The sequence below is a fragment of the Eleutherodactylus coqui genome, chromosome 8 (assembly GCF_035609145.1).
Source record: "Eleutherodactylus coqui strain aEleCoq1 chromosome 8, aEleCoq1.hap1, whole genome shotgun sequence".
Lineage (NCBI taxonomy): Eukaryota > Metazoa > Chordata > Amphibia > Anura > Eleutherodactylidae > Eleutherodactylus > Eleutherodactylus coqui.
This window is the reverse complement of record NC_089844.1, coordinates 104,924,324-104,942,929: the sequence shown is the minus strand read 5'-3', so window position 1 is coordinate 104,942,929 and position 18,606 is coordinate 104,924,324. Positions and strand designations below refer to the sequence as shown.

The 18,606-nt window shown below is 44.7% G+C and overlaps 1 protein-coding gene across 1 annotated transcript in view; it reads right to left on the bottom strand.

Annotated features, from left to right (window-relative positions):
• ABAT (4-aminobutyrate aminotransferase) overlaps window positions 1-18,219 on the bottom strand; it is a 125,542-nt gene extending 107,323 nt beyond the window's left edge. The window contains exon 1 of the mRNA XM_066576158.1: window positions 18,129-18,219. The gene's annotated coding sequence lies outside the window, so the exon portion shown is untranslated. The remainder of the gene's footprint in view (window positions 1-18,128) is intronic.
• Between the last annotated feature and the right edge of the window lie 387 nt (window positions 18,220-18,606).

Below are 18,606 nucleotides of genomic sequence, written 5' to 3'. Positions count from 1 at the left end.
TTTTTGTACAGCGTTTAGTGCTGTGCTAAACTCTGTACAACGCTACGATTTATTTCAATGGCGCTGTTCACAGCGCATTCAAAACACGTTCTTTTTTTGGCCATTTTCAGCTGTGCATTGCCCATTGAAATGAATGGGCCGCGATTTCAGTGTTGCTGAAAAATGTGGCAGAACTTGGTACCATGTTTTTGGTAGCGCTAAAACGCAAGTTCTAGCTGCACTACCTTAAAAACTGTTTAATAAATAAATTCATTCACCTAGCCGACGCCATCAGGGTTCCCCCCACTGTTCTCCAGACCTCCCAGCAGGCTGCCAGGCACTTGTGAAGCCGACAAAGCATCTATTGCTATAAGAAAAATAGCCGCAGCATGCATGGATGTGAATAGCACAAAGACTTTTGCGTATTCCCAAAGCATCTATTGCTAGTGACGCGGATTGAAATCCCCGCCTTCCATCGAGAGATTGTTTTGATTAGTGGAGCCAGCACTCCCGAACCAATTAAAGCAGGCGCTCGATACACCAATCACAGCCATTCGATGAATGGCTGCGATTGGTGCATCGAGCGCTGGCTGTGATTGGCTGAGCCTGCTATAACATCAGTTTGTGTGCTTATTTCAACTTAGAACTTCAACGCGTTTCCCAGTGAATGACACGGATCATCAGGAAGTAATGATTTGCAAAATATCCAGGACTTAAATAGCTGCCCAAGATAAAGGGGCTCATAAACCACCTGCCAGCTAGTGTAATTTACACAAAGCTGTGCAAGGTAGAAAACGTGCAATAGGGTGTACATAAGTGTGCACTTGCAGTGAGGGGAGGGAGTAACGGTGCTCTATAAAAGAGTCAGTGTTTCTGACTGCTATCTAATTCGCACCCAAATCAGAGCACCAAGATCTACCACTAAGCTATAATATGGTGGAATAGATGTAGTCTACCCTAAGCTATTGGATAGTGCTTGCACCTCTCTGGTTTCTGACAAGCCCCCAATTCATACTTGCTAGAGCAGCTGGTATTGCCTCCTCATAGAAACCAAACTCTCAACAAAGTTAAAAAAAAAAAAACACTCATAGCCCTGATGGTGGACTAGAGTATCACAATGATGGGGTGCATTCCAAAACACAGTAAAAGGCCACGATTTCGAACGCAGCGTTTTGTGAGCGCAGTCAAAAGGTTGCAAAAAATGCCAAATTGATGAATACCGTAAATGCTTCAACGACTGGGAAGAAGAGGACCATATAGCATAGAAGATATTGCTCTATAATAGAATCCTAATTTAAAAAAAAAAAAAAGGAATCAATCACCCTAAAGTGGGCAGGGCTGTGCTGGAACCTCCTACTGAGCCTTCAAACACTATAAAGGAGGAAAGTTCCAATAAAAAAAAAAAAAAAAAAATTATATACCAAAATTACTATATTACAATACAGGAAGACATCTGTTCTATGCTCCATGGTAATCATATTCTTGGCGATTGAAGCATTTAAGGCATTTGTACATTTCACGTTATAGACATGCTTTAGTACTATATGGGTTAGGGTTATCTACACCTTTAAATTGCATGATTAAGATCGGCTTCACATGGCAGAGAAAATCGCGACATGTTCTATCTAGCTGCGTGATGTTGCATCGCAGCCCCATTCAAAGCAATGGGAGAGACTCAGCAATCCTCTGCAGTTGCTATGACAGCCGCAGCGGAGGTTCCCTTCATCCCCAAAGTGATGAGGCTGTTTTCACATGAAAACTCCTCGCATTCCTGGGAATTTCACATGGTGGGGAGCGCAATATCGGGGCGTAATTCAGAGCCCCATATGGTGCTCACCCGTGTGAAGGTAGCGTAACTGTTTAAGTAATGCATTTTGCAGATTCTTTGGAGGAAAAGAAACCCCCTTAAGGCTGCTGGTCCACAAGCGGGTTTTCATTGCATTCCCCTCAGCGATAATTCGGCCACGGGGAACGCAGTAAAAGCTCTCCATAGCGTTGCTATGGAGAGCGCTTCCCCACTGTCCACGAGCAGAGAATCATTGCGAATCTCTGCTTGCGGGCGGCAATTCGCAGCATGCTGCGAATTTACCACGATAGGCTGACGGCGGAGATCCACCGCGGGATACCGCCGCCCGGGAGCAGGAGCCGGCAGGCGCATCTCCGCCGTAGGATACCGCAATGCCAGTGGACAGGCAGCCTAACTGAGTACAAACATACCACAGTGCTAGAACTTCCCCCTTTTGCCTGACCGGTTCACATCATTTTCCCCAAAAGCGTTGAGACATCCAAGGTGGTCTCTGGATCACTTGAGATGAACACTTTCTGGGCAATAGCAGTTTCCTTCATGATGGCTTTCCATTAACATTTTTTGTAAGCAATTTTTCTAGTAGTGGACAAATGAAGGTTTTTGCTGTACACAGAGTCTTCTGCCGTTATCTACTGAGTGAACATAATCCACAGAGAAATTCACTACAAATTGGATTAAAATTAAGGACTTTTGCTACCTCTTAAAACCACTCAAAGAGCAAAAACAGACAAACCCGAGTCTTTAGCAAGGCTTTTAGATTTCTTTACATTTCTATGACAAGTCTTCGAAAGTGGTTTGAATCTGCAAAATTTGTCAGTAACCAGGCTTTGAGTGCCTTTATTTATTGGAAAAAGCCTCGCATGGATTTTCCATTAAAAAAAAAAGTCACATGGTAATACCCCTTTAATTTTAGATACATTGGTTACTTGCCTCCTGAGATTTGCAAAGTCCTGTATGTGTATCATTTATCTTACCTCAGTGCCAAAACGTATTACATCAAAATGGGTCCAGGCAGAGGAGTTTCTGAAAGTGTCAGGAAGGGCTTTTAGAAGAAGAATTGGAAAAAGTTCTGCTCAAAGAGCTCCTTAGGTAGGCCTAAAGAATAATGCAAGGGCCAATGCACCAAAAACCCAACATCTGCAAATCAACTAGCAATAATGCGTTCCTACTACAGATGCGTTACATGTGGATTTTGCCACATCATCCTTTGCACTGCAAATACGCTAGTAAGAACAAGGCCATAAAAGGGAGTACCCAAACTGGAAACCATCTCCCAGGATGCAACTGCCTCAGTCTTATTGGTAGTGGGTCTGACTTCTGTAAACCAAGTAATAAGCCATTATGGCAGGGGAAGATATGGCCAGTTTTATTAATTGGTGCCGATTCATTACGTTCATGGCCACATTTGTTTGTTCTCAGGTCAGGGTAAGATGTGCCATTATTGGAAGTCACCAACACAAGCCTTTTCACCATGGAAAAAAAACCAAAAACAGTCCTGCAACTTTCCCCCCCGACATTAAGCGTACACGCAATTTGTCGCAATTGCTGTGCTTTTACAGTAGTTGATGAGACTTACAGAATTTGGAGATGATTACATTTGAGCAGTGCTGCATTTCTTTTTTTAATGGATCAAATTCTGAAATACAATACCGAGTACAAGTACTATAGACTGGAGGAAGAAAGTTTGGGCCTAGACTATTTGACGCTTAAAAATTCAACAGGACACCAATCTCAAGTTCTCACTCCAGCCATCTGTACAAGGGAGGAAAGCTGCACAGGAATTCTGCAGTACGTTATGGGATAAACGCTTTTTTTGGGTTACTTTTAAGCAGTTGTCATAGAAACTGATTAGTGGGTGGGAAAGTGGAAAGAGCAAAGCAATGTGCTGGAAAGGCTCAAATACTCTTAAATCACCGTGACAGCTTTTCAGATGAGCCATTACATAGTTACCATAGTAACCAATTGGGGAAATCTCAACAGAAATCTGTAATTACTAGGAGGGTGAATTGACGTTTCCCAGTTCAGTAATCAGCACATTGCAGCGATTCCAACTGTCACGAACCATCCAGAATTTTTTTTTTAAATGCAGCAACATGGCAGATATGAGATTTGGGGAAGGGTGAAGGTTTTGGCACAACTGAAAGGGATTCTTTGGATTTCGTCATCACGGTTCACCAGGTTTGGTTGGCCAATACAAACTACTTCAGATTTATGTAATGTGTAAGGACCTGGTAAGCTACAAAGAATATTCACTGTTCGGCCCGTCTCACACGACCGTATAGGAACTGCAGATTCCGCGAGCGTTTGAGCGCAGATCAGATGCATTGAGTTACACAATCCCGCTTACATTAGTGGGTTGGAATTGTGTAACCCGCTCACGGAAATTAGAACGCAGCACGTTCTATTTTACTGCAGAGTCTGCGACAGAGGCCATTGTGCTCTCTGGCCGCAGAAATGCCTGCAGCCCAAACTGCTGGAATCCGCTGGGGGCCTCTGCAACCCCATCCCACATACGGCCGTGTGAGCCCAGCCTAAGGGCGACTACCCACTAGCGTTTTTTTTCTGCTGCAAATTTGCTCCTATTTTTTCTTCCAATTGTCAATGGGACTTTCTAATGTTAAAAACGCAAAGTTGCGTTGCGACGCGGTTTTAACATTAGGAAGTCCCATTGACAATTGGAAGAAAAAAAATAGGAGCAAATTTGCAGCAAAAAAAAAAAACGCTAGTGGGTAGTCGCCCTTAGGAAGAGTTTACACAGACGATTTTCCAGTACAAGTTCTGTTGGATTGCAATATTGACATTACTTATACGAGAAGAGAACCCATTCATTAGAATGCTTCATGTATAAGAGCGGTTTTTCAAAAATAAAAAAATAAACGGCATGTGCTATTCTTGTGAGAGGCTCTCCCAGGACTAGGACATGTAAAGTTGGGTGTCCTGCACATTAGACAGCACACAGATGAAGTATCTGTGTTCTGTGCACGAGTATCTCAGGAACAACTCCCATCACATCTGTAAACACAACCTAAGGCCGCTTTCAATAGCCTTTTATATAGACAGAGTGCAGTCCTAAGCTCTCGCTCACGACCTGAAGGTTGCAGGTTCAATCTCCGCATGGTTCAGGTTTCCCAAACCCAAAAGTACGAGTCCCTTCTTTATACACTCATTGACAAGAGGGAGCAAAAAAAATATATATGGAGTTGTAAGGATCAAAAATTAAACTTTATGAGCGATTGCAACACAGATATGAGTAATTACAGTATCAGAGCAAGATCAGTGAGTATATCTGCCCATTCTTCATCGATCAGAGTGTCTCAATAGTTGGACCCTCCCCATCAATCAAAGTCTAATCGCACTGACATGTAAAAGGCTTTTTTTTTTTTTAACAGTTTAGTTAGCCTTTAAGGCTGGTTTCACACACAAGTGTATTGCGGGTGGATTTATACATCGGCATTATGAAGGAGCATCCTGACCCAATGCAATTTATAATGGTGTGTGTGAGTCAGTGGATCAGGGATGAAGTCAGGACACTTATCTGTACATAATAGCACCCATAATACAGTTGTGTGAAACGGACCCACTAGTCACTTTATAGAAAAAAAATATTCCTATATCTGTATAAATTGTTTCTTGGCTTGTGCTCTCATATCAAATCACTCAGAAATTTACGCTTGTCAACTCATCATAGAAAGAGCTCCAGGCTTATGCCAATTTCATACGGCAGAGTGCGATATCGGGACCTGAAACATGGCCAGATATCGCACTAGCCAGTGTGTGATGTCTGAGAATGAGGAGTTTGTGCTAAAACCGCCTCACATCATTTCAGGGAAGTAGTGATCCTCCGCCGCGGCTAATCGCACAGAGTGTTTGATCATTTTCAACAGGTAAACCTAGCATTTAATAACCATGCTGGCCCCATTGCAAACGATGGTCAATGCAAGGTGTTCTGAGGGAACACCCAAAGATAGGACATGCTACGATCATACATAAAGTGGCCAAAAGCAGCTGAGCCACACCGTTTCTGTAGAAGTCAGCGGGAGGAATGCCAACAGCCAACAGTATAGCAGAGCAAGCTATGCTGTTTCCGTATCGGAAGAGTTGTGGAAACAAAAGTTGCATGTTGTGCAACGCGCTTTACATAGCTACCATTGAGGTCTATAGGAGTTACAGTGTAGTGAAGACCACCTGGTTGTTTCCATAATCCTGACCACCTTATACAGCCAGGCCAGGAGCAGTGGGTGCCACAACTAGGATAGATGTGGTTCCACCCATGTGACTTTCATGGCTTACTCATCTCAGATTTTTAACAAGTAAGGATTTAGGAGCCCAATTATAAATTTGTTTTGGTCAATAAATTAAAAACCAAAAAAAAAAACCCCATAAAAACAGGCATAATAGATGAAGTGTTTGCATTAGACACAGGACCACCCACCAGTCACCATCTGTTAGGTCTCATAGTAATCAGAAAATTTCAACATACTATCAAGATGCTCAATAGTTTTTATTAATTCAGGTTCCAGCTAAAGCCACCCCCCAATCTGCAGAAGAAGGGTTCTTCACACAGATACGTACATCTCTGAACAAGGCTAAATGGCGCGATATGCACAAGCGCTCACTACACTATTGGCTGAGCTACACCTGGTGCAATGGATAGATTTTGCCATGTAGATAAATATAGCAATATCCTCAAATCAAAAGCATAGTGTGTAGATTTCACTAAACACTTCCGCCAACTGAGAAGCCTGGCCACTATCCAAAGACAGCTTTGCAAAGCAGATCAACAAATCTGCCAGTGTTTATATACAGAAGGAGAGAAGTGCAATATCACTCAACAAAGTAAGGAAAAACTCCAAAAAAGGTTGCACAATCTGTGGCAGTGAGGCCAGGCTCACATGACCATGTGTCTGACGTGTCACATGCAAGTATGCAATGATAATGTGTAGTTGCAGCACTGAATGTGTTACTGCCCTCATTATCCCTGTACCCATTGGGTCTTACAATTTGTAGGTGTACAGACCGAGAGGCAAATCAAGTAGTGAGAGTAATCCCAAGCAGACAGGGAAAACAAACTATTAGTGCAGTATGTCTCCACCGGAAGTATGGGTTGGCCAGGCTGACCTACAGGCAACGCTCAAAGCTGACAAAAGCTCCCGAGTGGAGACATACTACACTAAAGGGTCATTTATACTCTATGAACATTGGGCAACTGATGCCCGACACTGCTCCCTGTGCGTACTCGCTCCTGTGCTGCTGCACAGGAGTGAGTATCGCTGGATCGCTCAGCAGTGAGGCTGGAGATTCAGTGGCCGTTCAGAGTGAGGAGTGAAACCCCCTCCTCCCTGCTGCTGCTCTGTGAGCCAACGATACTGTAGTATGTCTCCACTGGGGCGTTACCTGTTGGTCAGCCCGGCCAACCTGTACGTCTGGTGGAGACATACCGCACTAATACCCACAAACTCCATGCAGATGTACGTAAATGCAAATCCTGCACCCCAGCACTGCAAATCAATGTCAACACTGGATCACCAGCCTGCTCCCACAACACATTCCCAAACCAGCAAATGTGCCACTCCTCCCTTTACACAGGTTTCATTTATCAGCTACATACAGTCGTGTGACAACCAAGTGGCACACATGTCAAATGATACATAATTTCAAATTTTTTAACCATTTGTGCCCTAACAGCAGCGCAGTGGTTAGCACTGTGGACTTGCAGCACTGGCCTGTTGGATTTTAACTCAACGGCTAGACAAGTTTGTATATTCTCCTCGTGTTCACATTGCTGTGCTCCAGTTTGCACACAGACGTCAACACATAGTAACATAGTATTTAAAGGCAGAAAATAAAACACATACAAACCCCCACCCAGTGAGGTAGAAGCCAAAATTCCTTCCCAACGCCAACTCTAGCATTTGGAATAATCCCCAAATCCGCCATCACCTCATCCTCAGGCAGATACGTGACTTTAGATTGTCCTCAGTCCCAGCACTGTGGGATATGCACGTGCTATATAAAAGAGGGAAATAAATACTTACAGTAAGGCGACCTCCACACAACTGATTTAAATTGCAGAGTCACTGAACAGCACTCACTCAAAGATGACTTTTTATACTCCGTAAGAAGTTGCTCACTAGCCATTTTGGTTTCTGCTAACTGAAATTAATGAGCAATTTCCTGCTCAGTACCCCATTGGGTCCCACATTTACACGATACAACTATTGGTCAAGATTCTTCATCCGATAGCTTGTGTAAAAGTACCCCAAGGAACTAAAGTACTACATGGTTTCTGATAAACAGTGATGGCCTGTGGGAAAGTCAAACAGCAACGTACCAACACTATTCAGATTTTGGCTTACTATACCAAGACATGTAACTGTCTACTACAAGGCTGCCGTTAACCTCCCTGTCCCACTTTACTGTCCCTTCTCAACCTCGTACAGCGCTCCAGGAAACTGAGATATGCCAAGCTGTTTGGCAGGGCTCCTAACACTCGAGACCTTGAGGTCATCTGGGATCTTCTTTCACTGATTAACAAAATAGTGGCTCAACAGGATCTAGGAAAGCCAATAAAAACACCCTAAATATGTACGGCACTATTTGCTGCAGTGCATTCATAGATAAGACTTTGCTAACAATATGGTTGTGGCTCCCATTATAGAGAAAAGAAGCTACAAGTCTGCCCTGGATTGGTCACACCATACCATTAGTGCCCAATGGACCTCTGACTTGGGGGTGCTTTCATACCGGCCGAGGGGATTCTGCTTTCCTGCTCCATTCAGAGAGCAGAAAAGGAGAATCCCCTAGGCCCAACAAGTTATGTCTCTGGATGTAACCGAATAGCGCCAGGTGGACCATATTGACTAATGGGGTCTACCCACTGGAAAAAAAAAAAAAAAAGGCGCAGCAAGCAGCATTTTCCCTCTGGTATCCCCAGCCACATCTGTGACGGAACCTTCAGTAGGAGGTTCCAACGCAGATGTGAAACCACGATGGAACCCATTATAAGGGTGGTTTTGATCATTTGGATGGGAATAGTGCTGAGCACACAATGCCATGATTGCCATCAAAACCTGCCAATGGAGGCTTCAAATGAATCTGACAGCAGTGTGAAGGGAGACCAAGTTGGTTTCAGAGAGTTTTTGACTGAGCCAGACATAACTGAATGGGCACCTGTAGGGAGTTTATAGCTGGATAAAGAAGTGCTGCATGCAACACTGCTTGCGGAGACATCCGATCACACAACTGATGCCACATGAAAAGTAACCCTACAGGAAGCTATGGGATAAGTTGTGTTATTGCTTACAACTGATTATGACCTGGATCAGCTGCTGGTGGTTCACACAGCAACACAAGTACAGTTCTCACCTAGAGGAGGGAATATAGAAAACTGGTCTGTAAATCCCCAACATGACCACACGTGGTTTTAGGTTTAGTTCGAAGAGATTGGTAGAGACTGTCTATAAACAAATAAAAGAACTGTGTCAACACCAGCATGAACAGTCCAGCAGGTCCATCTATGCCAGCACACCAATCACACTGCTGGGTGTCAGAAGATACAAGATGTCCATATAAGAAATTGCCCCCCGCCTTACCTCACAAAAAGAATAAGCTTAAAAAAAAAACTCCACGATGTTGAAAAAATTAAAATGTTTATTTAAGTGTACAACAGCCGCTGCTCAATTCTATCCCTAAATAGGTACCTGGAAAATGACTTCTAGCACCATGGGATAGAAGGACAGCAACAGTCACGGAATTAGACCACAGGGTATTATGCGCAGGGGTACATAGACAGTACGGCAGTCCACAAAACCTGTAACTGCTCCTTGTCCAGAGTCGCAGCCACAATAAGTTACTCTACAGCGATATGCTCCCCTAGAAAATTCCTTCATTTAGATAGAGCCCATTAAAAACATGACAATCTCAGAATCCCCCCCCCAAAACACAAAAAAGAAAATTCACATACCTACATCACATCCTACAGTATCTATTGCCAACGTCCTTGTGTCAGATACTATGGAATGCCTTCCAAGATCTTGGAGTGCAAACTTCTACATATCAGAGCATTTTCTGTGACACTAAGGGGGCCTACACAAGATTAGGAAGGTCATTGTAATGTTCTTGATGATCAGTGTAACAGTAGTGTTTGAGGGGGAAGCTTTGAGAAGATTGAAAGCTCTTACCCCTTTCCAATCCACTGTCTGACGTCTAAAGACATTATGATTTAAGGCTGTACAGCTCCGATGTTTGAAGAGGTCCGTCGTGGTTCTCTTAGGCCTCATGTCCACGGGGTTAAAATACACAGCGTTTTTCCCGCACGCGGATCCGCGCCACATAGGGATGCATTGGACACCCGCAGGTAGTTAAATACCTGCGGATGTCATTTTTCCCTTCAGGCGCGGATCCGCGTGCGGGAGAAAAAAAAATGGACATGCTGCATTTTAGGGCGGGTCTACCGCGGGGATGGCTCCCGCAGACTTCTATTGAAGCCTACGGACGTCATCCGGTTCCGCGGAACACCCGTACCATAATTAAACTCACCTGTCCTGGACGCTGCAGGTCTCCCTTCCGTCACGGCCGGATCCTCTTTCTTTGGCCCGGCGGATGTGCCCGGCCCGCTGCCGGCGTGCTGAGCACATGCGCCGGGCCGAAGAAAGAGGATCCGGCCACGACGGAGGGGAGACACGCGGCGTCAAGGACAGGTGAGTTTATTCTTATTTTCAGGCCTCATGTCCCCGGGAAAGGAGGGACCCGCTGCGGATTCTGCAAGGAGAATCCGCGGCGGGCCTGATTTTCCCCGTGGACATGGGACCTTACTGTATATTGTGCTGTCGGAGCCTATCCAATGTGTCACCTCATGCAGTACTGGCTTTAGCCAGCATATAGGGCCATTGTAAAACAGCAGAAAAAGAGTAAGCCCCCTAGGAAAACCAGGATACAAATTGGATTGGAAAGGGTTAACTTCTGCATGACAATTTGCACCAGTAGAGTGATAATGAAGGTGAGCGATGGGTTAGTATTTTTTTTATTTTTGATTCCATTAAACAAAAATAGGTCATGTCATTTATTCACCGCCATCATGGAAACTCAAATCCCCCCTATTTGTATAGTATATGCAAGGCTCGATTACAGATGTGTGCCTTGCTATGAATGCATATAAGGCTCCTATTATAATATACTTGTTGCAATACATTATAAAGCAGTAAATCAAGGGGGAGACACAGGATTGAATTTGTCAAGTTGGACATTCGTCCTTAGCGTTCATGGGCCTTTGGATGCAGGCGACCACTCATCTTTCTTCTTGATGCACATTTTCTTGCCATTACATTAAAAAGTGACTTTAGTGTAGCCAAGGATTAATGTCTGAATGGAGCACTTGTACAGATGAGCGACTCCATTATCTACGCAATCCCCCTCCATGGCCTGAAGCATCGTTCTGTTCTTGGCCAAGAAAAGCAAATAACCTCTGTATCTAAAAGATCCTTATGGCCTTAGAAAAAAAGATCTAGCATAATTTACTACCACACATCGCGTAATGCAGATACTTGGTCTGCAAAAGGGTTTCTCAACTAGATTAGACACAGATTGAGCCACTCAGAAATTAATATTGGAGGTAGAAAAGAAGAATTCTCATTCAAAACATGACACTGGCTGGGAAATGCGGAATGTTTGCCCGCCCCCATACCATGCTTCTCTTAAGGTGCATTTACACCCACAGATCGCTCAAAATTTGTCAGAAACTGACAGTTTTGTGTGATAATTTTGCATAGGTACTAACGAGCTAAATCAGCCCTTTAGTACTTCAATGCATGTATTTAGAGAACAGCGGGTGGTTTGTTCCCTAAATACATCGCTATTGTTCTTCAGCTGGACAACGCCTGTTAAAGAAGGTTATAAATGCTGCCAGTGGAGAACTCAGCATGTGGTTCGTCTCATCATCCTGAGGGACAATGATTTCATGCGGACCTGAAGTCAGCGATGGACGAAAAGTGCATGATGGGCGCACATTTACACACGAATATCGCTCAAAAGATGGCTTTTAAGCGAATTTTGAGCGATCGTTGTGTGTAAAAGGGCCTTTAGGTAGGAGTCTTAGTAGGGATTTTCTGGAAAAGGGTAAGATTGTGGAATGTGGAATGGTAGATGGGCCAATCTCTAATGTACACAATGCTGAACATAATTATTCTGCCTACTGTGGATATACAATCGCTGTATTAGGAACATCTACTCAATTAGCTGGTCCACCTTTTTGAGCAATCACAGCTTTCAGAAGGTCTGGAAACAAATTCCACAAGGTGGCAAACATACTCCATATTCAACCCATGTCTGTTCCAGCAGCTCCACGAGTTGTTGTATATTTTGCAGGTAAAATTAGGAGAGGAAAAAAAAAAAAATCTCACAGCCATTTCCAGCATATCACAAACCTCTTCAATGGGGTTACAGTCCAGCAAGCTTGGTGGGGCCAAGCATTCATCATGTTCTTCCATGTTCTGAATTTGACGTCATGGTACTTTGTTTTGTTGAAAGACTGTGCTGTGGCAGACTTCCTGCAGGTATGGGTGCAGACGGTCAACAAACAGGTCCCTGTAGCATTCAGCATGATCACCAATAGGCCTAGGCTCCCCAGACCAAGACACCACCATTACCAGCCTGTTGAGCCCCAAGGGTACATCCATGGGATAGGGCATCATGCTGTTTATGCCAAATGTGGACCTGGCCATCTGTATGGTTTAGCAAGAAACAGGACTCATCACGCCACACAACCTTCTGTCAAGTGTCCATTTATGTTTTTCCTGGGCCCATGTGAGGCATTGTTGGCGATGATGTAGGGTCATCAGTGGCACCCTTGTAAGTCTTCAGCTATTGAACCCCAGACAACACAAGGTACACTGAATAGCCATTGTGGAAGTTTGTCTAACTTCCCCACTGTTGTACTGCTAGGTCAGCTGGACCACTGTGACAAGTCATTGCTGAGATACCAGGCGTGTCCTCTACGATCAAACACACGCAACTCGCTGTTGTATCTGTCCATTGTTCATCCAGTCTTGGTACAGTAACAAGTATGACCATTTCAGCAATACTGGCACCCGACCTCCAGGCACCAACAATCTGCCCGTGGTCACTCAAGTCACCATGTTTACCCCTGACTGCCAAATGCTGTGAAGAGGAAAGGGTCAGCACATTACCTGAGAGCAGATCACGAGGCGGCCAACACGTGGTACCGCATTACTGATCACAGGAGGTCACATGCTGCTGTTCCTCATGTAGGGATTATTCAGAGTATATGTGGAGCGTATCATAAGGAGAAAAATTACTGTAGTCTTTGTCAGCCAGTTAGGCCACTCCTGTAGTCACACAAGCTCTGCAGACATTAAAGAGGTGGTCTTATGACAACCAACCCTGCAGATTTGCAAACCAGAACAGACAGCCACATTGTATAAGTGGCTCCTATTCTGATAGACTGGAGTCGTCCTGGTATCACATGCATTGCCATTCATTGGTGGTCACTGTAGGGGGAACTGTATTTCATGGTGACCATTCAGTAGAAGAAATGCCTGGCTGGCCACAGATTCCCCAAGCAAGCTTGGCCGTTAGGCCACTCTCACACATGCACTTTTTACTGTGATTAAAACACTCCCATTGATTTCAATAGGGCCTCACTTAATCGCGTGCTGTCTGCTCTATTTCACCACATTTAGTGCACTTCAAAACTCACACTGATGGGGTGCGCCAAAACCCGCTGTCGGAGGCAGGAACCTGCGCCCAAAAATTAAAGTAAAAATATGGCGGCAAGACGCCACGCTCGAAATCGCAACGTTCTGCTGACCGCATGTGTGAGAGTGGCCTTAGGGATGACCGGAATGGAACCAGGGACAGGTTTTTATAAAAGGTGTTGTCTCTGAAGAGAAACTTACTAGAAAACAGTGCAAAAAGTTAGCTGCCAGTTGCGTATTTCAAAGACTTACATTAATGTTCCAGTATGGCTACACACATGAAACCAACTGGGCCCAGTACTTGCTACACTGTCAGATATGCAACAGTCGTGGCAAAAAGTTGACAAACACAGATTTTGGTTATCACAAGAAGTTTGCCTCTTCAGCGTTTAGCCAAATATTCCTACGATGCACTGAAGTACAATTATAAGCATTTCATAAGCTAAAGACATGTTTAGGCAAAGATTAATTTATAGCGTTGGCTCTTTTTTTCATAACTTCTGCAATTCGCCCTGGCAGGCTGGTGATCAGCTTCTGGGCCAAATTCTGACTGATGGCAACCCATTCTTACCTAATCAGTGCTTGGAGTGTATCACAGTTTCTGTGTTTGTCTGTCCACCTGCTTCGAGGACTGACCACAGGTTCTCAATAAGATCGAGATCTGGGGAGTTTCCTGGCCATAGACCCAAACTTTTCAATCTTTTGTTCACCAAACATGGGCTTTGTATAAAGTCACTTCCCATATGGGCCACAATCTCCCCAATGACAGAACCTCTGACTATCAGCTTATCACTGGTCTGGCTACTGTAAATCCCAGCAGTCAAAGGTAATTGATTGAGGAAGCTGAGGCTGTTACATTTACTTTGCAGGATCAAATGCATTACATCGCTAGCTCAAATCAATGGGTGGACATGCAATACCCAGAGCAGCAGAATTAAAAGAACAGTGCAAATTATTTACTTTGAAAGTAATTGTTTTACAGTGTCCAAATAAAACCTCTTGCTCAAGAGAGTCAAAGTTATTCATAGAATTCCTGGAATACGAGGAATACTTCGTAAGTCAAAGTTTAATACAAAAACCAAGATGACATTACAAGAATGAATTACTTCAAACTTCAAGGGGGAAGAATAAAAAAAGAAGCTTAAATGCTATAGATGCTTTTGGATCAATTTTAATGTACCGATTTGTATGCATTATGGGCCAAAGTCCTTTTAGTAAGTTGAAGTTTTTGGACCGCTTAGCTTTCTGCAGCTTGCATGTATTTTAATATATAGCCAGCTGCAGAATGCAATTCACCATCAATTCTATCAAACAAGCAAATCGAGGAGTAAATCTACTTCCTTTTTCATAATAGTCTGACTAAACATTCAGTACAATCAGCGTGTTTAGTTTCCTTATCTGAAAAGTAATACAAATAAAAACTTGTCAACTAGAAGAAAGCAGCGGCATCCATGCGTACCTGCTCCGTCTTTTCTGTACTGCGGATGGACCTGGCGGCTCCCCGTCACATGCGCAGTACAGATTTTTCTTCAATGGCTTTTTCCCACGACGTTTCTAGGCGGTGACACTGAATCCACGACCTGTCTGCATTGCTCATTGTGGACAGAGTCAGATGGCTTTCATCGACTTCAACGTAGCACTGTGACACATCTAAAAGGAATTTAGGAACTGTCTAGTTCTATTCAATCAAGGAAGTCCATTACAAACACTGGGTCTCCACGTAGCAGTCCTTGTTTGAGCTTATACAAAAAAATGCAGTGTAAAAAACACCTTCCGTATGATTTTCAGCACCATTGAATGGGCCAGGTCCAGCTGTCTCGACCCGGTAAAGGTCTCTCTAAAGATCTATGAATAGGAGTGCTTTAAAGTGAAACAGTCACATCACCATATACTAAGTGATGGTGCTTTTAAAAGAGGTGACAAAGCTGAGTGATGGAATTTTTTTTTCTCTTATACTACCCCTGCTTTATGAGACAGTATTGTCACCCAGTAAAATAGGTGCACGGCACTAAAAGCTGACTTTTCTATGGGGGAGCACGCACAGGAATCTGAATTCCATGGCAGAGCGCATCCATGGAAAGTATCAGATTTTCATGCGCTGCGCAATCTTCACGAGTAAAGGCCCATTTACACGCAAACATCTTTCAAACGATTTAAAGTTTTAGCGATCGTTTTGCATAAAAGTACTAATCGGCACTAATGCCCATTAGGGTATTATTGTACCTCGTCACCACCGGAATAATGGGTGAAGACCAAAAGTGACAGCTTAGAGCTAGGGTATGCCCCTAAGGTCCCGATTGGCTGCCTGCAGGAAGGTCCTAGCAGCATTGGGAGTGGGTTTTGCCCTGGATGGAGGGTTAGAGTGAGGGTATGGTTAGGTGTTAGGCTTACATTATTAGCTGTATATGGTCCAAAATGGAAGCTGGATGGTTGTGTGAAGAGAAGAAGGATTTGGAGCTCTGTATCGCAAAACTTGTGCCCCAGCTAATACACAATTTATGCACCTATTTTGGTAGAGATAGGTCAAGTTATAAAGCCAATTATTAGGGATATTAGCAAGGTACAACTATCATGTCCTGCTAGTCCTCAAGCACTGGATTGTAGTAAAATCTGTGAAAGTTGCTCACGCATCAACACTAGATGCCAAATGTTGTCAGCAGGCCTCGGCTCAGAGCAACATGAAAGCGAGTTGGATACAAAACCATTTTTTTCAGCATTGATACAAACAGATACATGTATTTACATACAGCTGTCAGCAAAAAACAAACAAACACCACAACTATGCAGCATGGATGTTACTGGCAGGCAACAGGACAGATGTTTCCAATATACAGACATGACTTTCATTTGCACTTGTCACTATTGTATTAGGAGAGGGCAATGTAACAGGCATTCGTACAGACGACAGAACGCTGGAAACGCTGCATTCTGCTGACGTGTATGTAACGATTTGGCCATCGCTGTCCAGCAATACTACTCTAATACCTCCCACTTGTACAAGGAGGATTCTCACACTGCAGGCTGGATGCTTCCCAGAAGAACAGACATTTGTGTGTTCTGAGTGGTATTAAAACCAAAATGGAAAGTTAGAGGGGAATCTGTCTCTAACAAAGCTTTCAGCACCAAGTCCATAGTGTAGTCAAGATCTCTGCACCCCCCTCCCAGGAGTAGTAGTGCTCCCACTGTGTCTTGTTCCCTCACCCCTCCAGGGAGCAATAGTGGTCCCTATGTGCATGGTTTTCCTCCCTTAAATATAGTGGCAGTCCCTCCGTTTGTACAGCATTTCCCCAAAGTAGAGGAGATGGAGGATGCAGCCTGCACACGCTGGCATGCGCAGCCCACCAGTGCCATGCATGCAAGCAGATTACAAAGGTGCCAAGATGCAGAGTGGTGAAGGAAACCTGTGGGCTTCCCAGACTTAGGTGCCCTGCTGCAATTATGATCACTGCGACCCCTAGAGCTATGCCACTACATGAGATTCTTTAGATTCTAATACCAGTTCACAAGACACATACATGCCTCATTACAATCAGATTGTGTAAGGGGACGTGGGCCAAAACCACAAGGGTACACTATATTAATAGTAATGTATGTAAGGCAAAAAAAAAAAAAAAAAACCAACCATATCCATTCAGTTGAGTCTATTTTTTTCCCCTTCTACTCACCTTCTCTGCGTTCCAGAGTGACCCCCCAATGTTGATCCATAAAGGGTGGAAGCCAATTTTTTACCATGTAATGGGGAAAAAATTCCTTCCCGACACGATTAATCCCGGTGATGGGTTTGTTGCCACGATGCCCCGCTCATCTGATTCGGCCTTGTGGAAATCTATTTGCATTCTGCAGAAACCGATTTGTTGCAGGAGTTCCAGCAGCGCACCTGTCAGGTGTGACTCTGCACACCTTATAGCACCCTTTTAAGGTGACTTCAAATTGAAGCCTCATTTCATACAAGGTTGGCTGGTTCTAGTTTGTTACCCACTGCCAAGCACAGCTGGGCCCGCCAGTATAAATAACCAGTGCATAGGGCAAGTTCTGGGCATGTACCCCACTGGCAAGGAGAACAGCCCCAATAACCTGTAAGAGTGTGTTTACACCTAGTAGACATACTGCAGGTTTTATGTGTGGCAGTGGAGGGGGGTGAACGACACGCTGCACATGCAGGTTCCATTGACACATAACATGTACCCATCCAGTGCCCCACTGGCATGCACAACTGGGCTCCATGGTTTCACCATTGATGCCCACGACCAGTACAAATGACAGTATGTCGCAGTACCCCCATAGGCAGGCACGATCGGTCGCACTGACAGCCGCATCCGCACACCCCACCATGCAGCCGGCCCTGGTGCAGCCGGGAGAGTCCTGCTCTGCACGGGACGCGGTCCGCACATCAGCGGGCTCCCCGGTCCATTGGGTTGACAAGCCCGTAAGCCCCGTGTACGAGCCCCGTCAGCAGCTGCAGCATCCCAGCCTGTGTGACGGCTGTCAAGGACGCTGCTGCCCGGTGCTACCCCGCGGCGGAGACACGTTCAGCCCGCACAGCCCCGCAGCACGGCCGCGGCATCCCACGTAACGGGAGCAGGTGCGGGGCAACTCCAGTCACCAGTGAGCCGGTGTGAGGGGCTCCTTACCTCCCAGCTGCGGAGACCCCCGGAGAAGCCGAGCAGCGCCCCCCGCTAACGGGCAGTTATCCGTAGCCGCTAGTTCTCCTCCTCAGCCTCCTGACGTCACGAGACACGTGACAGAGCGAGTCACATGGGGCAGGTGGCGAACCGGGCTCGTATTTGGGGGGAGCGCGTCACTATTAGAGTTTAACCCCTTAAAGACGCGGCCCCCCTTTATTATTTTCATTTCATTTCTTTCTAAATCTTCCCCGCTTAAAAAAAAAAGATAACTCATATTCATCCATCAACATGGATGATGTCTGAGGGCTTGTTGTGTGGGACGAGTAGTATTTCAGAACGTGGTATCATGTAAATACTAAAGTATCACATCATACTGCAGAGGCGATGAAACTACTGCAGGTTCTGGCCCCCCACCGGGACTAAAAAAATGTAAAAATCAGTGTTAAAAAGTTTTATTAACTATTTAAAAAAATAAAAGGTCACA